The following is a 27,500-nucleotide window of genomic DNA, read 5'->3' on the forward strand; positions in this document are numbered from 1 at the left end:
TTCCACGGCCCAATAACCTTCCAGAAGCTTTTCATGCTCCGAAAGAAAAAGTATTTAAAAGATTAACATATAATTGCAGGTTTTCAGCTGGAAGTTTCAACGAGTCATCGCGAGAAAAATATGCAACCATTCTTCATAAAACTAGAAATGGAAAGTCAGCGTTATACACCTATACTACATTAAGTGGTGACATGGTGCTTCTTTCCAAAATTTGAATTCAGCTACGGGAGAGGCGAGTAGTTTCGAGGTGGGCCGGAACTCAGTGGAGTGACTTGTAGATTACGTTTGGTATCAAATCATCCCCTTCCGTTACGCATCTCCTAATGTCTGAATAGGATCTGCTACAAAGGACCTTTTGCGAAGTTAATGGGGGCTGAATAGCTCAAACAACCGCAGAGATATCACAATAATATGGTCACCTATTAATATTTGATACAACCGCCTTTAATCTAAGCTTAATTTTCAAAACATAAAGAAGCTATAAATTCCTGAAAAGAGTAATTTGTTCTGGGGTTGTCCATTGCATCATGTAAGTCGAGATGAATCATTTAGAAGCTGCTATTGTTTAGGATGGTTGTAGGTTGTAACTCCTGGTATTCAACAATTGTTTGTAGCCCTTTTGGGTAAATTGGAGTACTGAAATATTTGAAACAATAGTCTGTATTCAACATACCTGAAGTCACGGTGTATTAAATTATATCTGACTTTTTTTTTTTTTTTTTTTTTTTTTTTTTTTTTACACACCGAAGGGTGGTCCTCAGCAACGGTGACCTGAATATAAAATCGCATCATCCGAAGCAGGCGGGTTCTTACATGGGGAAAGGGATTTCTATAAAATTCAGAAATTTTATTCCAAATAACAATAAAAAAAAATTTGTAACGTAATAGCAAAACAGGATTTAAATGAACACACGGCATTTACATCACTTGTGAGTAAAGGATTCGAACAAGAAAATTATTTCTATCGGACTTAAAACGGTTTTACCTTAAAAGCATATCACCCAAGTTCGTATCATCCCCTTTGTTGCTGTCCATAGCAAGATGTCTATGTGGTCGCCACGTAATCAAAGTCTGTGTATCGGTTCTGAACTGTAAGCCTAAGCGCAAGCCGAGACGCAGGTGACACAGTCGACGCAGGCGACGCAGCACAGAGCAAATGCAGACTTCCTGTTGCTGAAATGAAGTAGAATATGAACTTCTTAAAATGTTTCTAGATGTACTACCTCAACATTTGAAGTGAGAGGTTCAAACTGTACTACGATTCAGCAACAGGAAGTCTGCCTTTGCTCTGTGTCGCCTGTGTCACCTATGTCGCCTGTGTCACCTATGTCAACTGTGTCGCCTATGTCACCTGTGTCACCTATGTCGCCTGTGTCACCTATGTCGCCTGTGTCGCTTATGTTGCCTATGTCACCTATGTCGCCTGCGTCACCTATGTCACCTGTGTCGCCTATGTCACCTGTGTCACCTATGTCGCCTGTGTCACCTATGTCGCCTGTGTTGCCTATGTCACCTGTGTCACCTATGTCGCCTGTGTCACCTATGTCGCCTGTGTTGCCTATGTCACCTATGTCACCTGTGTCACCTATGTCGCCTGTGTCACCTATGTCGCCTGTGTTGCCTATGTCACCTATGTCGCCTGTGTCGCCTATGTCGCCCGTGTCTCAGTTTGCGCATGGGCTTAGGACAGATAAATGTATATGGACATCCCGTTATGACACTTGAATACTTTTTTCCCCAAAGGTTTGTAAGCGTAGTGTATACAAAGCACATTATTAAAAACCTGGCCATGGCTAGTATGACAGTGTCGATGCACGCTATATAGTTAATGATGTGTGGTACGTTTATAAAAAATATTCAAACATCTAATACCATTCAAAATAATGTGTAACAAAGGATAGTGACTGAGATGGTGATGGTGATGGTGATGGTGATGATGATGATGATGATGATGATGATGTTGACGGTGATGGTGATAGAAGTAGTTGTAGTGGAGGAAAGTGACATTGATTGTATGTTTATAATTGGTGGTAGTTTGGGTTATGCAAGTCTGTGGTTAATTGGTTATAGCGGCAGTACAGAAATGCCCTATAGTTAATTGGCAAGGGAGGCGTCGGCAAAATTCTGGCGTTAATTAGTTAAAAAAGTGAATACATACACACACACATATATATGTGTGTGTTTTGTTCTCTATGAATAATGAGAAGAGACAAGAGAAGACAGAGAGGAAGATAGACCATCCTGGAACGTAAGCCGACAACACACATTTAATTTTTCATTAAACAAGAAAAATTATTTATTTCATTTACCGATATGTCTGTTTAAAATTAATCAGAAAGCTTGGAAGTACCCATTATATAAGACATAAAGAAGCTACTGTAACATTTTAACGTAAGGAATATTATCACATTTCCTCTAAGACTCTAGGTAGAGGTTCAACGTCACAACCCACGGATCGCCACTCAAGTAAACAGAATCTGCCACAAGCACGCTACGGAACGGAAGCGTTCATCCAATGTCTTCAGCGAGCCCTACACGATCAAAAATATTGCGCAATATTCCGTATTGTACAATATTATTGACGGTGTAGAGGTGGTGCTGAAGAATGACACAAGATATTGAAGACATCAAATGTACAGGCCAAACCCGTCTGCCTCTTCAATACCATCACCACACCGGCAATAATATTGTACAATACGGAATATTGCGCAATATTATTGATCATGTAGGTGTTAGTATTCATCTGACAGAGAGAATTACGTTGAGTTAGAAGGAAAAAAAATTGCCGACAAAATACCTTTCGGTTTGTGACAGAAATGGAAGAAATGAAAATTGCTCAGGTATTAATAAAAAGTATTTTTAAAACTTCGATTTGCTTCGATTGGATACTTGTTCCATTTATTGACAACGCAATTGACAAAATTGTTTTTCTAGGTATTATTCCGCTGTCTGGTTACTGTCTATTCTACATCCCGACAGCTTAAGGCCATTATTTCTCATACTGTTACTAGTGTGAAAATAATTTCAATTTCGAATATATATATATATATATATATATATATATATATATATATATATATATATTATATATATATATATATATATATATATATATATATATATATATCCTTTAGAATAGAATATTCTGACATAACCACGTGAATGCATATTTAATTGTTTATGTCATAACTGTCCTTTCTACCTTCGGGACTCCATCCACGGTACGACCCAGTCCTCAGGCCGCCGGACGGATCTGGCCGGATCCGACCAGATTGGATCGTGTGTGTACTGAATTTGGTTTGTCCGGCGGTCACACACGACCAGATCCGTCCGGAGGGTCTCAAGATCAGATCGTACCGTGAATGGGGTCCCTGACGGGTTATAGAGCCAAAGCAGGACACTAAATGTTCCTCCCAAAGCAAATCTAGATTCCTTTCCGATTTTATTACGGAATGCTAGAATCCCGGAAGAAACTCTGAATCAGGAAAGAAAACCAAGTTGAATCCATCGGTATTGTGTCACCACAGTCACTGAAATACATACATACATACTGCACATACATACATACATCATGATATGGTTTAACGTCACAAACTCCTATTGATAAGGAGGCTAGGACGGTGCCCCTTACAGAGGACTTGGTAGCGTGAAATTTAATCAACCATACCCTTGGTCCAACTCGCCGGCAGTAGGGTTCGAACCGCCATTCCTTCGACCTTCACCACAAGTACCGACGCCCTAACCCGCTCAGCCAGCAAGCTTCCACATACAAACATACATATACCAAAGGATCTTTCCCCCTCACAAGGGGGGTAGCCAAAAAACAAAGGCATAAAATCCACTCCCACCCATTCCATGTAGTAATGGAATTGAATTGACCAAATTTAGATTTAAGAAGGAAATAGGCAAGAACCGGTTTAACAATAGAGTAATTAATGAATGGAATAGACTTAGTAACCATGTAGTGAGCGCTGAAACTATCAGTTGTTTTGGGAGAAGGTTAGATGATTTTATGGTTGGGGATGGTAGATGGTAATGGACATAGCAGCCTTATGGTCTGTTGCAGTCTTCTCCATTCTTATTTCATTATCCTCTGAGAACAAATGGAAAAGTGTTTCAAATTAGTCTACAATACATTTGCTAGACAATAAAATAAAATTTAGATTTTTTTTTTTTTTTTTTTTTTTTTATGGCTCCCAATACGTCATTTCATTCAATGGAAGAAAGCTCTTCTTCTGTCAAATTGTTTGACATGAAATGACTACTTTGAAAAGAAAAAACAAGAGGAAATATTTTATGCTGAAACGCGACTATACCATGCCAAATGGGTCTCAAAGCTGAGAGTTAATGTTTTGAACACTGGCTCACAGAAATATACTTCGTTGATTTAAAAATGTGTTTGTATATGGGATAGCTTCAGGCAAAACGTGTTTGAATCAAATATAGACGGTTATTTTACATAGACATAGAATAACACAAAGCAACCTTTACTCCCTTTTTGGAAAACAAATGTTTGTTTTAATATTATCAGATTCGCCATGATTGGGTAATGATCTTTAGGCAATGATATTATTTTATATATATATAATGTTGAAATAATGATAATAATAATAATAATGATGATGATGATGATGATGATGATGATGATGATGATGATGATGATGATGATGATGATGATGATGATGATGATGATGATGATGATGATGATGATGATGATGATGATGATGATGATGATGATGATGATGATGATGATGATGATGATGATGATGATGATGATAATAATAATAATAATAATAATAATAATAATAATAATAATAATAATAATAATAATAATAATAATAATAATAATAATAATAATGATGATGGCTGAAAGCTGAGCGACAAGAAGAGTCGATATGTTTTTGTTTTTATAAATACCAAGGTTAGATGATTGTGACCTTTAGTGAGTACCATCATGTATTTGAAGAAAGCAAAGAACAAAACAACAATAACAATTAGATTAATTCGTCAATAATTATTGCATTTATTTCTATTATATTAAGTTCAGAAAGAGACCTCCTGCATTGCACCACAGAGCAATCGGTCGTCCATTTTGATATAGCAGAAGAAAACTTCTAATTCTTTTAGAATTAGCGAAGGGGGTTTGAAAAAAAGAAAATGTAAACAAGGTACCTCACAAGCCGTTTTCTTCCATCCTAATATAGCGCAAAGAAATCTTGCGTCAACGAAACGGTTGATTGGTGACTCACCCCATTTGACCCAACAATAAATTCAACAGAATGACGTCACCAGAAAGAGGGAAGTGAAAAACCCACTTGATTTTATATGCCGATGTTTGGGTCGCCTCCCCGCCCGGCCAGGACTGTCGGGAACCAAGGCAAGAAGCACGCAGGCAGTGGGTCCCGGGAATTGAACTCTCGACCGCCCGATCATGAGTTCGACACGATATCCACTGACCCTTAAACAAAATATTCAGTGTTTGTCACCCTTCCTTTTACGGTTTGGGATCTCATGTACAGTTGCCTCCAGTTATAAGTCCCACAGTCGTAAGTGTCTTCCAGAGGGGCACAGGTCGTAGATTTATGGCGTAAACGTGTGTTTAGGTCGTAGATTTATAGCGTAAACGTATGTTTAAGTTGTAGATTTATGACGTAAGTGTGTGTTTAGGTCGTAGATTTATGGCGTAAACGTGTGTTTAGATCGTAGATTTATGGTGTAAACGTGTGTTTAGGTCGTAGCTTTACGACGTAGACGTGCGTTTAGGTCGTAGATTTATGGCGTAAATGTGTGTTTAGGTCGTAGATTTATGACGTAAACGTGTTTAGGTCGTAGATTTACGACGCAGACGTGTGTTTAGGTCGTAGATTTATGGCGTAAACGTGTGTTTAGGTCGTAGCTTTACGACGTAAACGTGTGTTTAGGTCGTAGATTTACGACGTAAACATGTGTTCAGGTCATAGATCTAACACGCAAGTCCCTAACAACCTCGTACAATGACGAATATGGTAGATGTTTGACATAAAGAAATATTCTTGCAACATTTTTGCAGAAGAATACAACCAATGGAGTACTTAGTAAGCGAAACAAATTGAAAATGCTTTATTCTGTCTTCCACCATGTTATCAAGTAGAAATATGCATATATATATGTATATATATATATATATATATATATATATATATATATATATATATATATATATATATATATATACATACACAATTGAAGCCCATTCCAATTAATTCTTTCTACCAGTTGGCTCATATATTCTATTCCAGTGAATGGAAATTGATTTCATCTGACTGAGACAACCTTCACTATCAAGCGTTGAAAGCAGATAATCAATTTATGCTGACTGGGAGTTTGGCAATGAATAGTTTATATCAAATAATATCTCAAATAATTCATTGCTACTATATAGTTCTCCGTGCCTATGTGTTAAATACAATAGTTTCACTTTAGTTGAAATAGATTCTTCAAATTGGTCAACTTCCATTCATGGTTTGAAACAATCTCGAATAGTCCATTAAACAGGCTTTAGTGGTTTTGATTCTGTTTATATTACGTGGTTGAGAGAAGTTACTTTGAAACTTGAAACGTTAGATAGAAGCACAATAAATCACGTAAACAATAATAAAAGGAAGACGTCATTTCCCCTCAAAAGACTGTGAGTTATAACGATAAACAGTGACAAATCTAAGATGAGAAGTAACACTATGTTAGCATTACAAGGATGAGAGAAGGTACTTTGAAACTACGTTAGATAGCACAATAAACCACATAAATGATAATAATAGGAAGGCGCCATTTCCCCTCAAAGAATGTGAGTTATAACGATAAACATTGCCAAATCTAAGATGAGGAGTATCACTGTTAGCATTACAAGGATGAGAGAAGGTACTTTTAAAATTGAAACGTTAGAAAGAAACACAATAAATCACGTAAATAACAATAAAAGGAAGGCGTCATTTCCCCTCAAAGACTGTGAGTTATAACGATAAACATTGCCAAATCTAAGATGAGGAGTATCACTGCAGGAGAAGAGTTGCAAGAAACGAAGCGGCATTGTGGGAATCCTTGGTCAGGCGGCGGCAGAGCGCCCGTGACGTATGTCCCGGGGCATGCGGAGCATTTCCGCAGGACGCGGACCAACAATCGCCAAGACTGATCGAGCACGGAATGTGGCAGTCCCTAGCGCGTAGAAGGCATGACGGACGATTACGTGTTTACTGCCCATAAGTCCTCTCAACTCACAACACCTCTTCCACTACCATCATCAGGTTTTGCTCCATTTGGACGTTTCTTAAATGGATGGTTACCATATAGACAATCGCCTCTCAACCAACCAGGGTTCCCCGGAACCCTAAGGTTCCGCAAAAGGCCCCTAAGGGTTCCGCGAGAACAAGTGAGATAAGCTAATGCACTTTAGATTTTTTATTTAATTTCATATACGTAATATAATTAAACATGCACGACATATTCTTCGTTATTGTAATATAGACATCATCCCATCTAACCTACTATTACGATAAAAATAAAATGAGAAAGATATGGTATATGTTTTTTTTTTTTTTTTGCGCAGGGGTTCCTTGAGACATGCAATTTATACTAAAGGTTACGCAAGGGTAAAAAGGTTGAGAAACGCTGATATAGGCTCTTACCAAACCTGACTTGACCTAACCTAACCTAACGCACCTAACAGAGCCAGACCGAGCCTGACTTAACCCTCATTAATCATGATATTTGGTTTTAAGCACAATTTTCCCTTTTTTTAAACGTGTCTAAATGCGAGGCGTCCATCTGAAACACCACTCATCATCAAGGTCACTATCCTCCAAAACAATTGTCCGCAATTTTCAGAAAAGTGTAAATTGCATGACTTCCTAGCAAGTCTCAAAACACTTCTACAGAACTTCTTTATGTAGGAATGGAATAGAACTTCTGTCTTCATTTTCCACCAGCAGGTTCTAGAACTTCTTCAAAGACTTATTTACATAAGTAGGACTTGAAGACTTTCAAAGGAGGTGTGTAAAGATTCTAGATGCAAACACCAAATTTGAGTATTCTCTTGTTTATTGTTTACTGTTCACGGCAGTGCACACTCTGCTTGAAATTACAAGGAAGAAAATTGAGTGGGTTAGAATTTTTTTCACTGTTAGAACTAATTTAGAAACTAAGTCTCCAGTGTCCAGTGGCTATTTTGTCTATAGCTTAATATTCAATGCGTAATGTATACATGTGTGTGTGTGTGTGTGTGTGTGTGTGTGTGTGTGTGTGTGTGTGTGTGTGTGTGTGTGTGTGTGTGTGTGTGTAGGTGTGAGTGTGTGTGTGTGTGGTATTTGAGTGTGTGTAGGTGTGAGTGTGTGTGCGTGTGTGTGTGTGTGTGTGTGTGTGTGTGTGTGTGTGTGTGTGTGTGTGTGTGTGTGCGTGTGTGTGTGTGTGTGTGTGCGTGTGTGTGTGTTCGTGTGTGTGTACATTATTCTTAAATTCAAGAAGCATAAACGCTAATGAACCAGAAATACCAACCACACAGCTCCTATTACACTCTTCGCTACTCATCAAGTTTCTGTGAGGACGACCACCATATAAGGGCATATATCCAAACGACCGCAAACCTTGCAGTGAAGGATCTGCACACAACTGCCGGAATTACCAACAACGAGCGAGACCCATACTGACATTTCCATGTCCACCTTGTTGCTGGCAGAGCCGGCAGCCTTTGTACAAGATGTTTAAAGCAATATTTCAAACACTGTTGGCGTTAGCCTAGCCACGCCCGAGGGATGGCTGTCAAGACCGTCCAAGCTTTACGAGCATGCGGCTGTACATTACTATGTCTGGCTCCTCATCCATCTTTGACTATGTCTGGCTCCTCATCCATCCTTGACTCCTTTTGGGCATATCGCCCGGGAGGTAAGTTTCAGTATAAGAAATGAATGTGTGATTTACGTTTAAGGAAAACAGTAGTTTTCCTTGACGTGTTGATAAAGTTTTAAGAGGAAAAGGATCGACGTTGGGCCATAGGACTTGATGGTTTAGTGGTACATGCGCTGAATAGCCTGACCAAAAGGATGCCGGTTCAAATGACCCAACTACAAAAAATAGATAAGATAAAATTAATAAATAAAAAACAAATAAATAAATAAGATAAAACAAAATAAAAAATAAAATTATTTAAAACAAATTAATAATAAATCATATGAAAAATAAAAAATAAAAGAAATTTTCTGACTCTCCGTTTCCTCCTGTGCTTCTCAAGTCTTCAAAATCTTAATCTGTCTTATCTGTTTCCAGTAACAGATATAATCACGGGCACATTTTCGTTTGTAAAGATTTCGAATAACGTTTTAATACAACCATAATTACCTACTATTCACATCACAAAAATGGGTTTTCAAAATCTATTAAAGTAAAAATTTATTTCGGCTCCTCTATTAGCTTGCAGTAGAAGATGTAGCATAATCACAGACAAAAGATCTTTCCCAAAGAAATTTAGTTTCTAAACATAGTCTTCACGGTTCAGTAACCGTTTTCTTGTACAGGCCTTGAATTCCATTAAAAAAGATTTTCCTTCCACAAGAAATAAATTACCTAGGTATCTTTTCTGCATAAGGGGACGGGGAGGGTGGGAGGGTCGCTGATTAAGTGAAGCGGCCTTGCTGTGGATGTACTGTGTCTTGCTGCATTGCGTTTGACCCAGGGCAGTTGGCGGATGCAGGTATGACCCGTCATCCATGAGGAGCTGAAGTGGGAGGGGGTGGAGGGGGTGGTGGAGGGGAGTGGAATAGGTGGGAATAGGTACTTGGCTACCACCTTATCAGGGGGGAAACCTCTTGGTATATAGATAGAGGTGTCCTTTCGTATATGATACCCTTTATCATTCTGTGGTAACAACCGTCAAGCTATTTCATTAATACATGCGTGACGGAGACCTTAACTCCATTCCAACTCTGCTCTTCTGGTCCAAATGTCACTTTCCGTTTTAATTGATTTGTCGCCAGGTGATTTCATTCATCTCTGCGTGATATTTTTCAGTCGTGACGAAGTCATTGTAACAGTATTTATTTGGAGACATCTGCATGATCTAGTGCATTTGTCCATGAGAGTGGAGAACATACATAACCGAGAACTATACCCACCCTCTGGCCAAGATATGTTCTGTGAGAGATCAAATTGCATGGGGGAGAGAGAGAGAGAGAGAGAGAGATGGAGAGGCCAGTCACGGTGAAAGGGGTAATGGTTTGAACTCTTTCATCACTTTATATTCTGCAATCTCCCTGAGGGATCCAGAGTACAGAAACAGTAGTCATTCCAGGGAAAGTCAGAGGTGCCTTGCCTAAAAGCTTCACTCCCAGAAGCTCCAAAATACCCAAAGGCGTGAGGTCAATCGTGGATGAAGCGATAGATGTGACAGAAACGAGAATGTGATCGCTGGCACCCAACGGAGAGAGGAGATTAACAGCATGAGAAGTAAAGAAGTTGGCCCCTTTCTCCAAGACGGTCAGGAATACGGCCAGGGAATCGAGTTTCCTGTTTCGGGTCGTTAAGAATCAAAAAGGTGAAAGCTTCATCATTGGCTGGATTTGCAGAAGAGAAGAAACCCTAACTGTGGAATTGGACAATGAAATCTACTGAAATAATTTTCTCAGAAAAAGGAAAGTGGGTTATTATAGAGGTGATAATGTATAAATCAATGAATTACTCAGTTTACGATATAATTAGATAGATAGGAAAATGTCCAGCTAAACAAATAAAAACATATGTTATTTAATTAATCAATGGATAAGTAAATCATAAAAACATAAATGAATAAATCAATGAAAAGAGATAGATAAATCAATAGATGATACATAGCTAATTATATGAATAAACAGGTATAAAGACAAACTATTGTATATTTTCATAAATAAATAAACAATAATATCATGTATAATCATAACGGTAATGGGCGCTTCAGTATATCGTTTAGTTACTTCTCCGCCTGAATCTTGAAAATATAAATTGTTCTACTTATGACAGTATCATATAAGCTTTTATCCAACTAAGGAATGGTACAAAACGGAAGGGGTAATATTTGTGCCTGTGTTTGTTTATATGTTATATATTCACATGTCCCTTTTATTCATACAAAGTATTTTTTTAACATTTACTGGATCAACTGTAGGATTTCCGTCACGTGATCTAACCTAACCTAACCTGACCTAACCTAACATTCTACAGTTGATATGCCTCGTGATACATAACCTAATCTGACCTGACCTAACCTATGTTAGTTGGGTTGAAGATTCTACCACTGATCAGTGTGGGGAGGGCAATTGTACAATTGAGTGTAGTTGGGGAGGAGATTCCATGAGTCACATGAAGAATTGTCACCCTAGGACGCCTACATAAAGAATCGTCACCCCAGAACGCCCGCATGAAGAATTGTCACCCCAGAACGCCCACATGAAGAATTGTCACCCCAGAACGCCCACATGAAGAATTGTCACCCCAGAACGCCCACATGAAGAATTGTCACCCCAGAACGCCCACATGAAGAATCGTCACCCCAGAACGCCCACATGAAGAATTGTCACCCCAGAACGCCCACATGAAGAATTGTCACCCCAGAACGCCCACATGAAGAATTGTCACCCCAGAACGCCCACATGAAGAATTGTCACCCCAGAACGCCCACATGAAGAATCGTCACCCTATGAGATCCCACCTGAAGAATTGTCACCCCAGTACGCCGAATATCAACAGTGGAATAAAGATTAGGTTAGGTTAGGTTGAATGAGGGTTATGCTTATTGTCATCAAATTATACAACCGAAGAATCGTGAACTCAAGATGGTCCACATGAGGAATTGTCACCCTAGGATTTGTCACCCTGCACCGACGTCTGGGGTGACGATTCTTGATGTGATACGATTCCACAGTTGATCAATGTGTGTGTGTGGGGTGGGGGGGGGTGAGCTCTAGAATTGATCCTATTTACTTAATCCTAAAGTGTGCCTTGTTCTTTCTACCCTAAAACAAATCTATTCATTTAAAGAGTGACCTCACTCCCTCCGGGCTGTCAGAGCGAAATTGTTTACAAAAACAGAAGTGCTGATGAATTAAGGACCATAACAACACCCCCAGACGGCACTTTAGGGATTTAAGTGTGAACAGTCCCATTCAGGTGAGTAGTCACCATGCCGCTGAATGAACTGGATCTCCAAAGTGCTTCTCGTCCCTTTGTAATCCTTTGTAAAAAGGTTAATGAAGATATCCTGTTGAAGTCTTTTCTTGGATGAATAAATTGATATCCTGTTGAGGTAAGTCTTTCCTTGGATGAATAAATTGATATCCTGTTCAGGTAAGTCTTTTCTTGGCTGAATAAATTGATATCCTGTTCAGGTAAGTCTTTTCTTGGCTGAATAAATTGATATCCTTTTCAGGTAAGTATTTTCTTGGCTGAAAAATTTGATATCCTGTTAAGGTAAGTCTTTTTTTTTTTTTTTCGCTGAATAAATTTATATCCTGTTCAGGTAAGTCTTTTCTTGTCTGAATAAATTGATATCCTGTTGAGGTAAGTCTTTTCTTGGCTGAATAAAGTAATATCCTGTTGAGGTAAGTCTTTTCTTGGTTTAAATGAATTTGTCTCTCAGGAGAAGAAGCTATGCAAAGTGTCTTCATACCTCAGCGTGTCGATGAAAATATATTCGTAACTATCGACAAAGTAAAGGAAGATCTTTCAAACTCCTCAGAGAAACTTCTCGGGTAAATAACGTCAAGCGTTAAACAAAAAGGATTTTTTTATTAAGTCCGGTTGGATGACAAACCCCGGCAAAAAAAAAAGAAAATAATAATAAAATAATAATAATAAAGAAATTATAATTTATTTGAAATCGCATATCGGCTAATTAAAATCATTCACTCGTTAGCACAGGAGCCATAAAGCGTGCTGTCACGCTGAACGGGGTTAACGAGGCACCTTGTTTACGTCATTAGCTAGATGAGGTTGTTAGGATGGGATGATGGAAGGGAAGGAGTTAAAGGCCCTCTATTTCTCTCTTCCAAATCATCTCATTTTTTTTACCTTTTTCTTTAAGAAAATGTCCATGTCGTAAGGGAGTCCATCTTAATCTTTGCTACGTATTATTTCTGTCTCATCTCTAAGCTTCTTAAGGTCCTGTTCCCACCAGAATTTTTAACCGCCACGGTTTGAGCAGCAGCGGTTCAATTATAATGCAAGTCAATGGAGCCGTTCACACACAACCGCGCAGTTTTTCCTTAACTATACGGTACCAAAGCGGTTTCCGCACGGTTCAGACCCGTAGGGTGAACATGACTTCTATATTCCATCACATTATCCTTCCTTTCATCCGAAGCCCAAGTATCTAATTTTTTTTTTTTAATAATTTGTTTTCTTTATTTCTAGTTTTAATAGGATCCTCACTTTTCCCCTATTATCGTCATCTTGGTTCTTATTTATATCCACACCCAATTTTTTCTTCCTTCATGTTTCCCTGAACGTATGACAAGTTCCTGAATTTCCTTTTGTCATTATTTCCTAATAACTCTATGTTGTTTGTGAATATTATGTCGTTTGTTTTCCTTCTTTCCCTTTCTTTGCACTTCCCTGTGTTTTGTCTTTTCCTTTAACTTTTTTATTACTCCATACACATAAACACAATCACACACACACACATACACGCAAACACACAATATACACACACTCGTACACACACATACACGCAAACACACAATATACACACACTCGTACACACACATAAACTCGCGCACACAAACACACACACATATGCGGGCGCACACACACACACACACACACACACATATATATATATATATATATATATATATATATATATATATATACATATGCACACACATACACACGCACATATATACACACATGCACGCACATACACACACACACATGCGCACACACACACAAATACACACACAATGCATACACAAAATGCACACACACATGCACACACACATACACACACACATGCACACACACATACACACACACACACACACGCACATCCACCTTTATCTCTGATGTCCCCTTTATCTCCTTTATCATTAATCTGATGAAAAATTTCTCCAGCGATGGTTATTAGATTTGTACCTCAATCGTTTTTGCACTCGCTTTTATCAGCTATTCCTTTATAGATAGGTAACACCCACGTTGTCCTCCAGTTCTTCAGGATCTCGATGCTCATATAATTTTTTTTTTCTTAATATCCTTTGAAACGAATGTGTCATGGCTTTCTCTCCCTTTCCTTTAAGACTTTATTCGTTATTCCAATGTGTCCGGAGCCTACCTTGACTTAAGCATTGCTATTGCCATATCCACTTCTCTCATCATCCCACTTCTAAATAGTGGGAAGTGAGAAACCCATGGTAAGGCAAAACCCTGTCAGTTGCGCCAAGCCGCTGTTTTTTTTTTTTTTTTTTTTTTTTTCCGCCGACGGTTGGGTCGCCTCCCCGCCTGGCCAGGGCTGTCGGGAGTCAACGCGATATAGCCCGCAGCAGGTCCCGGGAATCAAACTCACGACTACCTGCTCATGAGTTCGACACGGTATCCACTAGGTTGCCGCCTCTCTTTATATTTTTCTTGATCCTATGTCATTGTCCTATGTCATTTCTTCCTCTTTTGTTTCCAGATGTTCTTGTCCATTTTCTGGGTTCACAGAACTAGAAAAGTATTCTATCCGGGTTCACAGAACTAGAAAAGTATTCTATCCGGGTTCACAGAACTAGAAAAGTATTCTATCCGGGTTCACAGAACTAGAAAAGTATTCTATCCGGGTTCACAGAACTAGAAAAGTATTCTATCCGGGTTCACAGAACTAGAAAAGTATTCTATCCAAGTCTCCCTAACTTTCTCTTTCTGTGTCATCAACTTATCTTTCCTCATCCTAATCTTCATCTCTTCCTCGCTGTTTTACCCCATTCCAGAATCTCAGTTTTTCTTAAAATCATCTGACAGCTTCGTCCCGTGAGCCTTCTTTCCCCCTTTCATTTGCCCTTAAAATCAACTTAGGGGCCTCAGATTTCATCCACTTTCTCCTTTTGTCCATCCATTCTTATATAGAGTGGAGCATAAAAATCTTCCACATTTGGAGTGGTCACCGTGAGGTCTGTAGAGGTGGAACAAGCCTCATTCAGTAGGCTAGGCTCTACCAATTTGATTTTCTTCATTACTGATTAAAAACTTAGAGAAATTGTTATAATAATTATGAAGAAAATAAAATTCATAGAGACTAGACCTCCATTCTTATAAAGGGTGGAGCATAATAATCTTCCACATTTGGAATGGTCACCGTGAGGTCTGTAGAGGCGGAACAAGCCTCACTCAGTACACTAGGCTTGATTTTTTTCATTACTCATTAAAAACATAGAGAAATTGTTATAATAATAATTAAGAAAATAAGATTATTAGAGACTAGCCTATCGAAAGAGACTTGTTCCACCTCTCTACCTCCACTACAGTTTGCATATCACAGAGTTTCCCAATTTTTTTTTTTTTTTAGGCGACCCCCAATATGATCCTCATGATACGATCGCGACCCCGCTAATATATCTGTATGTGTTAACATCATCATGGTTTGTATTGAATTCATATAATTTTGCGACAAAAAAATAGTATACAAGATGTCTTAACGACTGGTTGGGGAACAGTGACATATCTCATAGAGAGGGACTATGTCATACCACATAGGTTGGATTAAAAAAAAAAAAAAAAAAAAAAAAAAAAAAAAAAAAGTAAACGGATGAAGAATAGAATTAACCGTATATTTCGACCACTCTCAGCGGATAGTTACATGGTGTACAAGTGTTATATTGTATCCTTTTGTACCGACTATGTAACACTTGTACACCATGTAACAATCCGCTGAAGAGGACCACAGACAGTGGTCGAAATATACGGTTAATTCTATTTATCATCCGTTTACTTTCTCCGACAGTGTTTTTTTTATTTTTATGTCTCATAGAGTCCATTGTTCTTCTTTATCGCTTTCTGTCTACTCTTTGTTGCATCATTTGGTAACACTACTCTTTGTCATTTTTCAGAAGTCTCCTAAAAACTAGTTTTTTATTTTCTTCTTTCCATTCTTTCAACTTCCCCTCCCCTAACTTGCTTTCCATTTTTTCCTTGTACCCTTCCGTCATCTCTCTTTTATCTAGCTCTCTTTCCTTGTTCCCTTCTCGTCTGTGTCCTGTTTTTATCCATTTTTTTCTTCTCCCACCGCGCGTGTGCGCGTATGTGTGTACGTGTGCTTGTGTATTTACCTAGTTGTATTTTGCGGGAGAAGAGCTATGCTCGTAGGGCCCCGCAGTTGTATCTTTCCGCATCCAGTTCTTTCTTAAAGTCGTGTGTGTATATGTACGTGAGCATACACACATGTATGCTTTCTAAACATATCCGCAGACCTGCCAAGATTTGCTCCATCGTGCAGGGATATGTATGTATGTATTCTTGTGTATATATGTACGTGAGCACATATGTGTTTTCTATACATATCCACAGACCTGCCATGATTTGGCCCATCTAGCAGTGCAAGGATACGTGTGTATGTGTGCTTGTGTATATATGTACGTGAGCACACACATATGTATGTTTTCTATACATATCCACAGACCTGCCAAGATTTGGCCCATCGTGCAGGGATATGTGTGTATGTGTTCTTGTGTATATATGTACGTGAGCACACACACATATGTATGTTTTCTATACATATCCACAGACCTGCCAAGATTTGGCCCATCGTGCAGGGATATGTGTGTATGTGTTTTTGTGTATATATGTACGTAAGCACACACACATATGTATGTTTTCTATACATATCCACAGACCTGCCATGATTTGGCCCATCTAGCAGTGCAGGGAGACCCGTATAAAAGAGAGGAAAAAAGGCAAGGCTACAGTTTAAAATGCGAATGTAAACAAGGTTTTCCGGCCGCTAGGCTAAAGCTGAACAGCTATTGTTTGGCTGAAATCTAGTTCCACTACGCTGTGGTCAAAAGATATTCCAGCACTACTACGTATGCCACGGTAATGCCCTTTTGGGCCAGAGGGGATCTTTTCATATTAATAAAAATCACCTAACGTCACCACCTTCACCCCCCAAAAAATAATAAATAAATAAATAAAATAATAATAAGGAAGGGTGAAGAAGATGAAACGTGGACTACTCCTGAAGGTTAAGGAACTAAATCGATGTAACATTGCAAGCGTTGCACCCATCACCCGAATAGAGCTGTCAGTTATTACTAAGAATAAGATACGTAAAACATATCAAGTCAACAAAAGGATCAATTAAGATAGCACTTAACCTCTTTTATTACGGCCTTAATCTCCCAGATGATTAAAAGATCCTGGTCTTCTTCAGAAACTGCCTGTGCATAAGCCGTCGACGTAAGGAAAATGCTGTAAGTTCTCAAACGAGTCATTCAACATAACATAAGAATGAAGGAGACTGCAAGAGACCATAAGGCCTACACTAGGCAGATTCATTTGTGGGTTTAGTTCATTCGATAGCCTCAACGTCTTCAGCATGATCAAAACATGTGAACATTATCACTGGGTTGTGAATAAGGTTAGTTTTATTTAATATACTCTCGGCCTATTCAATCTAAAGCAATGATACTTAATCTAGGATCAACAGCCCCTAGAGAACCACAAAATTTCAACAACGAAATGACAATCCAAAATTTAGTGGATGTATGGCGATTCTATCCAGTGTTAAAGTGATCCACAAGACACCAAACAACAGCAATGCATAAGCATGGAATGTATGAGAAAACGAGTATACAGCCCCTATTCTAAAGGTCAACTCCTTTGTTATATAAAGCCGGTTCACCGGAATGAAATTTTTCATGTCTGAACAATCTGAACAGTTAGCTATGCTACCACCTACCTAGATAGGAAGACTAAGGTTTCTTTGGTCATACTACAACCATATATTACCACGTAGTACATATTTACAAGAAACATTACAGAGAATATACTGCAATAAATTGTCTTTCGTATATACACTATATGATGTACTACCATTTGTTGTAGTGCAACTGCAAATAATCCTCTAAAACTGCGGCTCTCGATTTACTTTCTCGTATATCCCATTCTTATGCGTTGCTGTTCTTTGGCCCTTTGAGGGACCGCTTCAACACTGAATAGAATCCCCAGACATCACCAGATACTACTAGTTTTTTTGTTTGTGGCCTAATCTGTGATCCTCAGTGGGTCCCTCCCTCCCTCCTTCCCCTCCCCCCTCCCCCGGGGGTCGACAGACCCGAGGTTGAAAGCGAGTACTCTAAAGCACTGGGTAAGTGTGAGGGGTCGAGGGGCGGGTCTAAGGTGAGGGAAATAAAGGGGGAGAATGAGGCGAAAGAGGAACAAAAGGAGATGAGGAGAGAGGGAAAGAAGAAAGACAGGATGAGGGGGAAGTATGTGCACGGATATTAGCATGCGACCTCAAGTCTTCCTTGACCCAAACCTTATGTCCTGTACACTCGAAACATCACGTGATCGCTGAACACTCTGTTTCAAGTGGCACCAGTTACCTCGTCGTCACCGCCACGTTCCGGTATGATCTCTTCTGGCGGAGACATCCCCGGCTATTTTCACCCCGGAAGCTTCTTGCCTGACTTCTGCATCCGGGAGAGTCTGAACTGGGTCGCTAACCCGGAAGACTGCCTTCGACTTTCCGGATTCAGACACCATTAGTATGCGTCCTTGACTCCTGTCGCCGTGAAGGGAGACTTCCATCGTCTGACTAAAACAGACTGATTGTGAAAGGGTCACTCGAAGTATGTTCAACTATTTCACAAAACAGGACGATCAGAATGAAGATGTAAATCGTCATAAGAACATAAGAATGAAGGAGACTGCAAGAGACCATAAGGCATACACTATGTAGTTCCATGTCCATGACCATCTGTCATCCCCATTCATAAAGTTATCTAACCTTCTCTTAAAGCAACGAATAGTTTCAGCGCTCACTAGATGGTTGCATAGACTATTTCATTCGTTAACCATTCAATTGGTCAACCAGTTCTTGACTATGTCCTTGTTAAATCTACATTTGTCCAATTTAAATCCATTACTGCGAGTTATGTCCTAATGTCACTTGTTGAAGATGTCCATCACCGGACAATTTTATTCAGCTTTGGGGAAGATTCTTTTGCTGGAAGAGGAAATCAGACTACTTCAACTAATGTCGGAGGATTTCAGAACCGTGCTGAAGGACGTGGTGGTAAGCCTACGCCAGGAGGCACTGAGCACCTGCGGCCGATGACGTCACCTTTGTCCTATGCGTTTACATTGTTGGGGTAGGTAAGAGTCACTGATGGGAGTTGGAGAGGAGTGCGAGACTCGAACCCGACACAGGGATGATGCGAGAACAGCACGCTTCCGATGACGCTACCAGCGCACCTGACCCAAAATGATAATTTATTATTATTAATTATTATTATTATTATTATTATTATTATTATTATTATTATTATTATTATTATTATTATTATTATTATTATTATTATCATTACTATTATTATTATTATTACTACTACTATTACTATTATTATTAATTATTATTATTACTATTACTATTATTACTATTATCATTTTAGATTATTTTTGTGGAAGGTGATTTCAATGTAACTAATGGAATTAGGCCTAATAAGAAAATTATGTGCTTCCTCTTAAATAACTCGACATATCAGATGCAGCATTGCAGTCACTATTTACAGACTTTAACCGGCTAAAACAAATAACCTGGTACCAGCCAGAAAAAATAAGATAAATACAAAAATCAAATAGATTAATAAATAAAGTGGTCTCTAGGTGTTCCCTAGTCATTAACAAATTAGTCCCGACAAGGATATTTTATATATTGAACGTATTGGCTACCTTTAGACGGATTTTCGCAGTTTGATGAATCTGTGTCTACTCACCCTTTGGCTAAGTTTGACTATGGCTAGGACTTGTGATCTTAGTATTTATTTTAGTTCCCATTAAATGATGTTATTAGGCTGATGAAGGCCTCCTCTTCTTTAGTGAAAAGTGTTATCAAGTTACTAAAGAATTAGAACGAGTGGAACAGATTATGTTTAATGTTAAGTGCAGTTACACTTTACTCAGCCAAGGGAAGACCATTTGCAGTCGATGTTCGATCTGTCTTAACTACTACATTTGATAATGAGAAGGTCCACTCATTTGTAAACTTCACCAAAACCATTTCATTCAGTCGACAGAAAGCCCCTTTCTCGATTATCCACTGTGAAATGAGCCAGTTGTCGCTCTGAGATCCAATTTAGCTGATGTCAGTACTCGTATTTGCTTATAAGCTATGAACTTATGAACTACTATTGCTGATGCTACTGCTCATACCTGCTAAAATGAAATCGACTTAATTTTTTAATGCCCCTCCTAGATTTCTCTACTTCCATTTACACCCTACACGCTTTTGGAAAATTGTATTTATTATTTCATGATGTATTTCTGTGACATAGGATCTCGTCTCGATCATTTTTCCAACTAGTGCAACGCACGACTTGCCAGCTATTTTCTTCACCGACCACCAACCTTTTTTTGATACATGACTTTACTTAAGTCTTTCTAGAGGGGCCAATTTCATCGTCTCGACTTTGTAAAATTGATACATATACCTGGAATACTTGTATTTTACTGTAGAGTGTATCTTTTACATAGCCTAATCACAACCCAATTTACCCTAACGGATGCATTGCTGAATTAAACTTTTTTCACAATATCCTCTTGGTTAATTAAAAATACTATTCTGGCCCGGCGGTTTAAGGCGTCGTCACTTGCGGCGAAGATCGAGGGGATGGCGGTTCAAACCCTGCCACCGGCGAAGTTGAACCAAGGGCATGGTTTATTAAATCCCACGGAACAAAGTCTTCTGTAAGGGGCACCGTCCTCGCCTTCCGATAGAGGGGGAGTTTGTGACGTTAAACCAAATCACTAAAGATTTTTCTTTCAAATGGTGACTGTTCCGTAAGTCCAGAAGCTCTACTCCTTCGTTCAAACCAGTCTCACGATAGCTCAGCTTATGTCCTCTGGTTAAGCCATCGAACTTTCCAGCGAGATCAACGAGGGTTTCCCCGTTCCAGCAGTAGATTCCCATTTTCCACAGGACAAATCATGGAGAAATCAGCATCGTGATCCATCAAGGCCTGGTTTTGTCCCGAATACATTCTTCAATTTAATATAATTTCCTGGTAACAAATGAGACAGAAAATAATATATATTACCTTAATGAAGGTGCCAAGATAAGAGGGAGGGAGGAGGGTTAAGGGGAGTAGAGTGTGATAAGGACGGAATGGGTGGGAATGGTTGTATGCCTTTGTGTTTTGGCTACCTCCCTTATAAGGGGGAAAAAGCCTTTGGTATATGTATGTATTACCTTAATGAAGAAGTCTGAGGAGTGTGGGAGATTGGTAAGGAGAGGTGAAGAAGCTTCTAAGGAAAGGAAAGTTGTACTTGTGTTGGGAAAGTCTTTGTGTGTGAAAGGAGGAAGAAAATGGTTTAAAGAGTGTAGACGTGGTTTGGTCACCTCTGTATCTGTTTGGACAATATTTAATCATATTATGTCCCACACCGCCGTACACGAGAGAGCCCATTCATATATTTTATTCTGACTGCCGTCAGGCGATTTTATTCAGATGTCAGAAACCCCAAACACCGACGAGAGTCAAAGGGTCATGCAGAGTAACTGAGTTTATTGTATTCTTAAGGCGCATTTAGACGGCCAAACGGTTTGACAAACCCAGTTTGTCAAACAAGTGTTTGAAGTGATGTTTGACCGTGTGAATAGGGTATTTGGTTGTCAAACACGTTCGACAAACGTGTTTGACGACCAAATACCCCATTCACACGGTCAAACATCACTTCAAACACTTGTTTGACAAATCGGGTTTGTCAAACTGTTGGACCGTGTAAATGGCCCTTTAGAAGAACAAGAACCACGGTCCTCTCTTTTTGAAGAACGGCTGGACACTAGCAGTAATTCATTTAAAAAGAGAATGAAGAGAGTGTATCATAAATCTGCTCTCTTTCGACCTCTCTCAGTGGCGTCTTCAGAAGTAGAGCTGATCAATTCCTTCAGCCTCAGAGCAGCTTCTCAGATGTACACAGCCATCTGATTTTTACTAGAAAGTCTTAGAATACAAAGTTGTACAAAGAGGTTCATCTAGATCAGTGTCCCAAACTAGGGTCATTCGTCACTCACACACACACACACACACACACACACACACACACACACACACACACACATACACATACACACACACACACACACACGCACACACACATTATGTATATATATATATATATATATATATATATATATATATACAGTGTGTGTGTGTGTGTGTGTGTGTGTGTGTGTGTGTGTGTGTGTGTGTGTGTGTGTGTGTGTGTGTGTGTGTGTGTGTGTGTGTGTGTGTGTGTGTGAAAGGAGCTCCCAGTATGCCTGAAAATCATATTTTCCTTTATGGGATCACCGAATTTTCTCATGGTCACTGATATTAATTACGAGATTTATTTCCCTATTCATTAACTATCTAAATGAGCATATACAGTTGTCGAAAACTTTTAGCCTAAGAATAATAGATGGGCTACAAAAGGGAGTGGATTCCATGCAAGGTGACCCAGAGGCTAGGGAGGGAGGGAGGGAGGGAGGGAGGGAGGGAGGGAGGGAGTGGGTGGGGGGGCTTTTAGTTTAGCAAAATGTCAACAAGTTTTAAAAGAATCTTTCGGTTCTATTTCAGTATCAGGCAGACACATTTTCCATTTCTTTCTTTTTTTTTCTTCATTGCAAAGATCTTTTTTTCTGTGGAATGGTTAGGTTAGGTTAGGTTTGGTCAGGTTAGGTTAGGTTAGGTTAGGTTAGGTTTGGCTAGGTTAGGTTAGGTTTGGTTAGGTTAGGTTAGGTTAGGTTAGGATAGGTTAGGTTTGGTTAGGTTAGGTTAGGTTAGGATAGGTTAGGTTTGGTTAGGCTAGGTTAGGTTAGGTTAAGTTAGGTTTGGTTAGGAGTTATTGGACAACGTAAGTTTCATGTTAAGTATCTGTGTTTTCGTTGTTCTGGAATTTTATCGATCTTTCTTGATCACTTAAGACAACCTTAGGTCCCCGAACTGGACGAAACCAACTTCGCTTCGAGGATCCAAAATCTACAAAGCTTAACATCGTCTTAAAGAAGGTTAACACCTTAGCAATGGAAACAGGAACTATATCGTCCTCTAAAGATATGATTCCAATCGACCTAAGAGGATTTGTTTCAGCTGAAGAGACAAATTCAGGAGAAAACGGAGTCTTAATCGGTTACAGACAACGAAGACGACATCTTGTCCGGTACGCTCAGCTGAACAAAAAAACAAATAAATAGATAAATAAAACAAATAAAATAAATAGATAAATAAATGGAAATAAATAGATAAATAAATAATAAAAATAAATGAATAGATAAATGAATAAAAATCGTCTGTTGCCAAGAGGAATAAAAATCCCCAGAGGATATAATAAACCCGGTGAAGTGCCTAAGGTCACGTCAACATGACCTCAACCTCTCAAGCGTGACTGCTCCGTTTGGCGTAACGGGAAGTATCACGTTTCGTCCGTTACCGTAACGCCGTAACAATTGGAGAGGCGATGAGTAGGCATCTGGAGGTGTATTGGCTCAGACGACAACGACGCCACCTTTGAGGTATTTGCATCACAACTCTTCGGTGAGTTGTTGGGGGTCAACTCTCAAGAGGATCAATGGACTCTTCCATGGTTTTCGCCTCCGTTGGAATCTTTTGCAAAAAAAAAAAAATGATAGGAAAAGTCGAGATGAAATCGGTGTCAAGTCTTACAATTCAAAAAAATAAATAAATAAAAATAAATAGATAAATAAATAGAAATTTTTTTTATAATAATAACAATAATAATAATAATAATAATAATAATAATAACAATAACAATAATAATAATAATAATAATAATGATAATAATGATAATAACCAATAGTAATAATAATGATAATAATAATAATAATAATAAAGGCCTTTTTTGAGTCAATATTATTTAAAAAAAATCATTAATAAAAGAGATATAAGTAATAGAGAAAAGAGAATGTAGGAAAAATAGTATGACAGAAACAAACAAACACACACACACTCACACACACACACACACACACACACACACACACAAACACACACACAAGCAGGTGTTCATGCACAGATACAAACATAAACACATACATGCACATGTTCACTCACAAAGAAACACACACACACACACACACACACACAAAATAAACATAGATACACATGCACACTCACAAACACACAAACTTATATAGGTTGCGCGCGCGCGCGTGTGTGTGTGTGTGTGTGTGTGTGTGTGTGTGTGTGTGTGTGTGTGTGTGTGTGTGTGTGTGTGCGCGTGTTTGTGTGTGTGTGTGTGTGTGTGTGTGTGTGTGTGTGTGTGTGTGTGTGTGTGTGTGTGTGTGTGTGTGTGTGTGTGTGTGTGTGTGTGTGTGTGTGTGTGTGTGTGTGTGTGTGTGTGTGTGTGTGTGTGTGTGTGTGTGTGTGTGTGTGTGTGTGTGTGTGTGTATGTGTGTGCGCGCGCGTATGTGAGCGTGTGTGTGTGATTGAGAGAGAGGGGAGGAGGAGGAGGGGAAGAAGAAGAAGAAGAAGAAGAAGATGAAGAAGAAGAAGAGAGAGAGAGAGAGATGGGGGTGTTGGACAAAGGTAGGGCAAAGCTAGGAAAAATAAAACTAGAAATGAACGAGAGAAACTACTTGAAAGTATAAAAAACGAAGAACAAGGAGGAACTGGAAGAGGAGCGGGAAAGAAGAAAGAGGAGATGGAGGAGGAGGAGGAAGAGGAGGTGAAGATGAAGTTTGAGATGGAAATGAAGGAGTGGGAGGTGAGCGAGAAAGTGAAGATAGAGATGGAGGTGGAGGTGGAGGTGGAGGTGGAGGTGGAGTGGAGGTGGAGTGGAGGTGGAGTGGAGGTGGAGCGGAGGTGGTGGTCCTAGGGGTGGACGTAAGAGTGAAGATAGAAGTGGACGTAAAGCTGGTGGAGATGAAAGTGTAGGTGGAGGTGGAGGTGGAAGAGGTGGAGGAGAAGGACAAAGTGGTGTAGATGGAGATGAAAGTGGAGTTTGATTTGGAGGTGGACATGAAGGAAGAGGAGTTGAAGGTGGGAGTGGAAGTGGTGGAGGAGGAAGTAGGTGGAGGTGGAGATGAAGACGGACATAAGGTGGATGGAGAAGTAGAAGGGAGGTGGAAATGGAGATAGAAGTAAGGGCGTAGCTGGACGGGAAGAAGAATAGACAGAAATGCAAATAGATATAAGGTCTACCAATAAGAGTAAAAAGGAGGAGGAGAAGGAAGGGAGGCGGAGACGGGTGGGGGTGGAGGATGAGAAGAGGAGGAGGAGGACGAGGAGGAGGAGGAGGAGGAGGAGGAGGAGGAGGAGGAGGAGGAGGAGGAGGGAGTTCAAGAGGTCAAAGTCGATGGGCAGTGCGAACGTTGACCCCAGCTGCCTGTCTCATCACCAGGGACAGATGGAGTCACAGTGAACTTCCTGTCTCAACTGACAGGCCAACAGAGAGCAAGGGGACAGTGACAGGTGACGTGAAGAGGTGGGCAAGGTAAGGGCGACCATTGGGTACATGAACTAGGTGGAGAATCGAATCGAGTAGAAGACGTACCTCGCACACGGGCTCACCCCCACATTCGTGCCTTTCTCTTCAATTCGGCGACGTTCGTTACTCTCTTTATCCTGATGGACAAGACAATAATAACCTTCTCCCAACCTCAGGGTCTAGACTCCCAACGCCCCCAGGCCCGGAAGACCTTCTTCCCGACCGAGACCCTAGTTCGGATCGACCGGCCCCATCAGCTAAACAGCACCACCCAAAACAGAACTCCATAAACTACGCCACTGTGTTGAGCACGGCTACGATTCTCTGCCGTCCAGGCCGTGACGACCCAATGGAATGCACTAGGGCCGTAGCATTCCCTGGGTCCAAACGCCGCACGAACAAGGACGATCAGAGCACGAACCAGTTCATTATCATACTCGCTGTGTGGGATACGAACCTGGGCCAGCGAAGCTGAGGGCGCAGTAAGAGAAACAGCAGTTTGACAACTGGGGCCTCGATGTATTTCAGTAAATTGTATCGTTCTTTGCGAACGTATTTAACAACATGAATGATATAGAGATGAATTTTCCACGTGTGTGTGTATATATATGTATGTGTGTGTTTATATATATACATATATATATATATATATATATATATATATATATGAAAGATAACTAAGAAGACATGAACAAAGTAACTAAGGCGAAGCAAGCCTTAAATAGTACAGAAAAAACTTTGTTTAGTTTCTTAATCTCCTTCAGTTAAATTACAAGATTAACCACTTTATTGGTAAACTAGTTCTCGCCTATTTCGTTCTTAATTTTAAGTTTTTCCAATTTAAATCCAATGCTACGACTCCTGGCCTGCTTGCCTGACAAAAAGAAAAACAAATTTTTTTTACTATTTCACTTTCTTCTTTCCAGAATATCCAGACACAACAAATGTCCAGATACTCCAGCGTTCATGTCCACTTGACCATGGTTCGGAGAGTAACGTTTCCAGGAGACTCAAATCTTCTGAAACAGACTATTCCAAGTGCTTAATATGCCAGAAGCAAGCAAGGAACCTATATAATGTGACAAAAGGAGCGCTTCAAATATTTACAGTGGCAGTTAATGGACGTCAGGACCATGCCATGGAGGGTCTTGGCAATAAATTCTGAGACATTCCTGTAAGACAGAAATCGTGTATGCCATCTTGAATGTAGAAATACAAATATATATCGAGGAAAACGAATGAAAACAAGACTATCACGAGTGAAAATAAAGTATTTTGGAAACTGTCCTTGTTCTCTGTTCAAAAAGCAACTCCTCAAAAATGCAACATAAACTGAAAAGAGCATTTGATAAGGAGGTAAAAAGCATTTGATAAAGAGGTAAAGGACCTACATGAACGGTTGAGAATGGCACGCGACAGCGAAATTTGATGAAAAGAGTTTCAGAACTTCAATGATAGGTGAAACCTATCCTTGCGTGGACAGACACATTGGAAAAAATCCAATACCACATCTTGTCACAAAAAGTAGCGTAGTCTCAGAGGTAGAGCATTCAAACGATTCCGTCCTGTTAGCCAGCTGGAACTTCTGACCAACACAATAAATATCTTGCAAATATTGTGCAAGATATTCATGATAACCTGATCAAGGAATCTTTGGGTTTATCCCGATGACATTATGAGACATTCATCTCGAATTCCGGCATAACAGTGGTTTGTCAGCATGGAGGTCCGACATATCAACAACCCCACAAAAAGCGCCTAAAAACAAATTTCGAAAAGGACCTAAAAACAAATTTCGAAAAGGAAAAAAAAAGAAATCTTTAGACAAA

This window comes from Oratosquilla oratoria, chromosome 16, assembly GCF_046742065.1.
Source record: "Oratosquilla oratoria isolate Oo_2021 chromosome 16, ASM4674206v1, whole genome shotgun sequence".
Classification (NCBI taxonomy): Eukaryota; Metazoa; Arthropoda; class Malacostraca; order Stomatopoda; family Squillidae; genus Oratosquilla; species Oratosquilla oratoria.